General features: G+C 45.9%; 1 pseudogene; it reads right to left on the reverse strand.

Moving 5' to 3' along the window:
• The window catches only part of LOC138849855 (tigger transposable element-derived protein 1-like), a 28,684-nt pseudogene extending 22,958 nt beyond the window's left edge, over window positions 1–5,726 (reverse strand).
• Between the last annotated feature and the right edge of the window lie 274 nt (window positions 5,727–6,000).

The following is a 6,000-nucleotide window of genomic DNA, read 5'->3' on the forward strand; positions in this document are numbered from 1 at the left end:
TTAATAAAAGTGGAGATACTGCAGATTCAAGGAAGAGTTGGGGAAGAAACAGCAGAGGAAATTTTTCTGGAACTAGTGATTCACGGTGGACCTCTGTGGAGGGCATGGGAGTCTATGGCTCGGGACACCTGTGGCAGAATCTATGCACCAGCACTGGAATGCGAGGTGAGCCAACCCTCAATAGCTCGAGTCAACCGGTGGGAAAGCAGAAGGAGGAGCCTAGAGAGAATGAGGAGCCTAGAGGGAACGAGGCTTGAAGCCCCGTGGGGAAAAGTTCACCAGGCTAACTAGAGGAGAGAGGAAAAAAAAAAAAAAGGGACCAGTACAGACCCGGAATTTCTCTCTCCGCTCACCTCTCAAAGGCAAGCAAGACAAAGAGCAGACGCCATTTTGGACATACAGAAAAGCGGCACGACCTCAGGGCTGTGCCTGCCCTCAGCCAAGCAGAAAAGCCTGACTCTGGGGGGGTGAAATAACAGGAGATTAGGACCTAGTGAATGTGTGGAGCTAATGAACTGAGACTGTGATAAAAGAGACAGTGGGTGAGAGAACTCACAGAGTTCACGTGAATACTCTCCAGAGACGCTGCAATTTGATAACTTTGGCAACCCAGTGGGAGACTGCAGGAGAATTTTGAGCCCACACTGAGGGCAGAAAAGATTCCCTATGTGGTCCTTGGGAAAGAGTAGGTGAATATTCCCACAGGAGCCAGAGATCGGAAGCAGACTACCTTAATTCTGCTCAGCTGTGTGGAATTACTTCCCTTCTGAATCAGAGAGAGAGAGAGAGAGAGAGAGAGAGAGAGAGAATTTACCATGCCTAACCTGGGAGTGTCACCTTGGCACACCCTTAAACCTGAGGAACCAAACAGAGCTCTCAGGCCACACCCATCTCAAGCCTCTAAGGCTCCATCAAAAAGCAGACAGTCCACTTAATACAGTCATAGTATAACAAGAAAAAAACACTGCAGTGATGGAAGAAGAATCCCAAGAATATCTTCCACAATGCCAAGCAACCAGACACAGAAACCGAGGAAACAAGAACAAGGAAGACATTATGACACCCCCAAATGAACCAAGACACCCCAAGCCAAGATTATGAAGATGATAAGACGGAAGAAATGCAAGATACAGATTTTCAAAAAATTTATAATAATAACATTTAGAAATTTTCAAAAACAAATGCTTGAGCTATGGAAACCCTTAATGGACAGGGTAGAAAATCTCTCTCATGAAAATGAAATCTTAAGGAGGAATCAAAATGAAATGCAGAAACTAGTAGAACAGGAAAGTGATAGTGAAGAGAAAATCAAATGAAATGAAGAACTCAATAGATCAAAATGAAAAACACATTAGAGAGCCTTAAAAACAGAGTCAGTGAAACAGAAGAGAGAATATCGGACTTAGAAGACAAAGGGCACAGGAAAGTATACAGTCAAACCAAAGAAAAGAAGAGGAAAATTAGAAATCTAAAAAATATTGTTGGGAATCTTACAGGATACTATTAAAAAAACCAAACATTCGGGTTCTAGGAGTTCCTGAAAGGCATGGAGAGAACATGAGAGTGAACAAAACAACAACAAAATAAATAAAAAAACAGGATCTGAGAGAAGTATTTGCACACTTGTGTCCATAGCAGCATTATTTACAGTAGCCAAGAGGTGGAAGCATTCATTGATGGATAAACAACACGTGGAAATTACATACAATGGGATATTTTTCAGGCTTGAAAAGAAAGGAATTCTTTTACATGCTACAATGTGAAATTTGTTCTCCTAACTTACTACAGCTCTTGCCTCTGAAGGAGTTTTTTCCTCTGATCCCTGTGTTAGCCATACAAACATGACCTGTCCCTGTGTCCCTGAAGCGTTCCTGAGACACTGTAGAACATTCAAATAAGACTTTAAAGGCATTAGGGGATGACCCCTGGGAAGTCAAACAGATGGGTTGATGGGCCTAAATAGCTTGGTTTATAAAATACAGCTAGTTCCGGCCGGCGCCGCGGCTCACTAGGCTAATCCTCCGCCTAGCGGCGCCGGCACACCGGGTTCCAGTCCCGGTTGGGGCGCCGAATTCTGTCCCGGTTGCCCCTCTTCCAGGCCAGCTCTCTGCTGTGGCCAGGGAGTGCAGTGGAGGATGGCCCAGGTGCTTGGGCCCTGCACCCATGGGAGACCAGGAAAAGCACCTGGCTCCTGGCTCCTGCCATCGGATCAGCGCGGTGCGCCGGCTGCAGCGCGCCGGCCGCAGCGCGCCGGCCGCGGCGGCCATTGGAGGGTGAAACAACGGCAAAAGGAAGACCTTCTCTCTGTCTCTCTCTCACTGTCCACTCTGCCTGTAAAAAAAAAAAAAAAAATACAGCTAGTTCCAGTTTGAAAAACCTGCCCTTTCTTGTGTAGTAAGGGGGGAAAGGCAGATCCTGGACATGGTGTTTGCTTTCCAGCTCTCAGTCTGAGTGCACAGGGCAGACACCATCTTATTACCTAATCCCTTAGGGATTAATCTTTGACATTTAGATCCAATTAAGAGATACCTCAATACAGGATTATCTGTATGAAGATCTGGGAGGATAAGAAGCACTATTCTAGAGATCAGTTTTTCTAAATTAAATTAACCAGTTTTTTTAAAAAGATTTTTTATTTTGAAAGTCAGAGTTACACAGAGAGAAGGAGAGGCAGAGAGAGAGGTCTTCTATCTGCTGGTTCACTCCCCAGTTGGCCGCAATGGCTGGAGCTGGGCAGATTGGAAGCCAGGATCCAGGAGCTTTTTCCAGGTCTCCCACATGGGTGCAGGAGCCCAAGCACTTGGGCCATCTTCTACTGCTTTCCCAGGCCACAGCAGAGTGCTGGATTGGAAGTGGAACAGCTGGGACTCGAACCGGCACCCATAGTGGATGCCGGCACTGCAGGCGGCGACTTTACCCACTCTGCCACAGCGCTGGCCCCCTAGTATCTTTTTTAAAAAGTATTTTATTTATTTAAAATGCAGAATGAAACACAGAGACAGAGATCTCCTGTCTGTAAATTGACTCCCCAGATAACCACAAGAGCTGGGACTGGGCCAGGCTGAGTCTGGGAGCCAAGATTCAGCTCGAATTGGGTAGCAAGCACCCAAGTACTTGAGCCATTACCTGCTACCTCCAAGGGTGTTCATCAGCAGAAGCTGGAATAGGGAGCAGATCTGTGACTCCAACTCAGACATTGGAACCCAGGCACTTGGATATGGGATGTGGGCATCTTGTCAAGCCTTATCTAAATTGCTGAGCCAGATGGCCAGCCCCAGAACCCCAATTCTTAAAAGATTATTTATTCGAGCCGGCGCCGCGGCTCACTAGGCTAATCCTCCGCCTAGCGGCGCCGGCACACCGGGTTCTAGTCCCGGTCGGGGCGCTGGATTCTGTCCCGGTTGCCCCTCTTCCAGGCCAGCCCTCTGCTGTGGCCAGGGAGTGCAGTGGAGGATGGCCCAGGTGCTTGGGCCCTGCACCCCATGGGAGACCAGGAAAAGCACCTGGCTCCTGGCTCCTGCCATCGGGTCAGCGCGGTGCGCCGGCCGCAGCGCGCCAGCCGTGGCGGCCATTGGAGGGTGAACCAACGGCAAAGGAAGACCTTTCTCTCTGTCTCTCTCTCTCACTGTCCACTCTGCCTCAAAAAAAAAAAAAAAAAAAAAAGATTATTTATTCGAGAGTCAGAATTACAGAGAGAGAGGGAGAGAAGGGAGAGAGAGAGAGTAGAGGAAGAGAGAAAAGAGAGAGAGAGAGAGAGAGAGAGGGAAAGAGAGAGAGATCTTACATCCACTGGTTCACTCCCCAAATGGCCATAAGGGCAAGGGCTGGGCCAGGCCTAAGCCAGGAGTCAGAAGCTTCATCCATGTCTCCCATGTAGGTACAGGGGCCCAAGGACTTGGACCATCCTCTGATGCTTTCCAAGGTATATTCACAGGGAGCTGGATTGGAAGTAGAGTGTCCAGGACAGGAACTGATGCTGGCGCTTGTAGATGGTGGCTTAACGGACTGAGCCACATTCCTGACTTCAAAACCTCAATTTTAAATATGTGTATCAGTTACTGGATTAATAAAACATATTTACAATAAAATCCATTAATCCATCAACAAACTAATAGCACATACTTATATTTATTATTTCCCCATAGAATCCAGGAAGTCACACTAGGGTTCAATATTTTACTTTGAGGATTACCATAATGCTGTAATGTGAGACCAGCATCATCACTGAAGAAATAGTTGGATAGAGAAAGGTGATGAAATCTGTATTTGATGCTTGCTAGTTCGTGATGTATTCTTGTCATTCCCCACAATATGTTCTGGCTTCTGAGGGAAAGCAAGGTATAGGAGGGGAGAGCTTTTCCTTTCTTGCTTATGGCACGTGTCAAATTCACCAATCCCTTTCTTGGTTGGAATAACCAGGAAGGTGATTGCCTCAAGGTTATGGTCAATGTGTGGAGTTTCTCCCATGTGTTACTCTTTTATCTCAAAAGAAAATGTAAGTATGGCTTCAGATAGATAATTTTGTAATATTAAACTCTTATTAATAGGTGCAAAATTATAGTTGATCATCTTTTTAAACTTCAACCTAGAGAAAAATTAAATTTTGTTTAATAACTATAGAACCAATAGGGATTACAGTACAGAGAGCTTTCGGGAATCTGTTTTAAAGTCATGCTCTGGCCTATGCTGATTATGACCTCTATAACTTTTTTTTTTTTTTGTGACAGGCAGAGTGGACAGTGAGAGAGAAAGACAGAGAGAAAGATCTTCCTTTGCCGTTGGTTCACCCCGCAATGGCTGCTGCAGCTGGCGCACCGCACTGATCCGAAGCCAGGAGCCAGGTGCTTCTCCTGGTCTCCACGCGGGTGCAGGGCCCAAGGACCTGGGCCATCCTCCACCGCACTCCTGGGCCACAGCAGAGAGCTGGACTGAAGAGGGGCACCAGGACAGAATCCGGCTCCCAATTGGAACTAGAACCCAGTGTGCTGGCGCTGCAGGCGGAGGATTAGCCTAGTGAGCCGCGGCGCCAGCCTCTACAACTTTTTGAAAAACCCCTGGGACCTGCTGTCCTGACCAAGAAGGTCAGAACTGTAAGGGGGAAGATGGGACTTATTTTTAAATCTTTTTAGTTTTTCCAGCGATTCTGAAGTATGGCAATTAAACATGTGGTCTACTTTTGATCTAAATCAAAGGCAGACTGGCCCTTCTTCCTGAGTTCCTGAACACATCGCTTCTCAGTTTCAGCTTCACAGCCAAGCCCTTCTTCTCTACCTGAGGATTTACACCAAGCGAGCCTCCTGAAGCAAACACTGTGCCATTAACTATTGGGAGAGGCCTCTGGGACCGACTGTGAAGACAATGAGTAATATCATGCTCAGAAAGAGAGCCCACGTTGCTTTTGGCAAAATGCGTTCACCAAATTACATTGAGGCACACTGCACAAGGGAGATGCTTTCAGAGAGAAAGAACGATTAGTATGAGCTGTGCATGGGCAGAGGCATCACTTGACAGTGGAGTGAAAATAGTGAGAGGCGGTATATGAAGTTGTAGGTAATGTGTGATTGATGCCTAAAGGAGAGTGCTTAATGGAGTTTTTGATCAATGTGTGACTGCAAATCTATGTTGTTTCCATTTATTTATAGCAATTTATTATAGCAATGTTTCCATTGCTATTACAGTGGTGACTCCTTATTCACGGTGTCACCATCCAGGCTTTCAGTCCCCATGGTCAACCATGTTCTGAAAAGGGAGCACAGTACAGTAAACTATTTTTGAGAGAGAGAGGCCATGTTCACAAATCTTGTACTATGTGTATTTTTATAATTGTTCTATTTATTATTTGTCCTTGTGATCTCTTACTGTGCAAATATATAAATTAAGCTTTCTGATAGTATAACCTATAGGTACATAGTATATATAACATATAGGGGTGGTGTTCTCTGCAGCTTCAAGTATCTAACTTTGGTCTTGGACTACATCCTGTGAATAAGGGTAGATGTT

The sequence above is a fragment of the Oryctolagus cuniculus genome, chromosome 5 (assembly GCF_964237555.1).
Source record: "Oryctolagus cuniculus chromosome 5, mOryCun1.1, whole genome shotgun sequence".
Taxonomy (NCBI): domain Eukaryota; kingdom Metazoa; phylum Chordata; class Mammalia; order Lagomorpha; family Leporidae; genus Oryctolagus; species Oryctolagus cuniculus.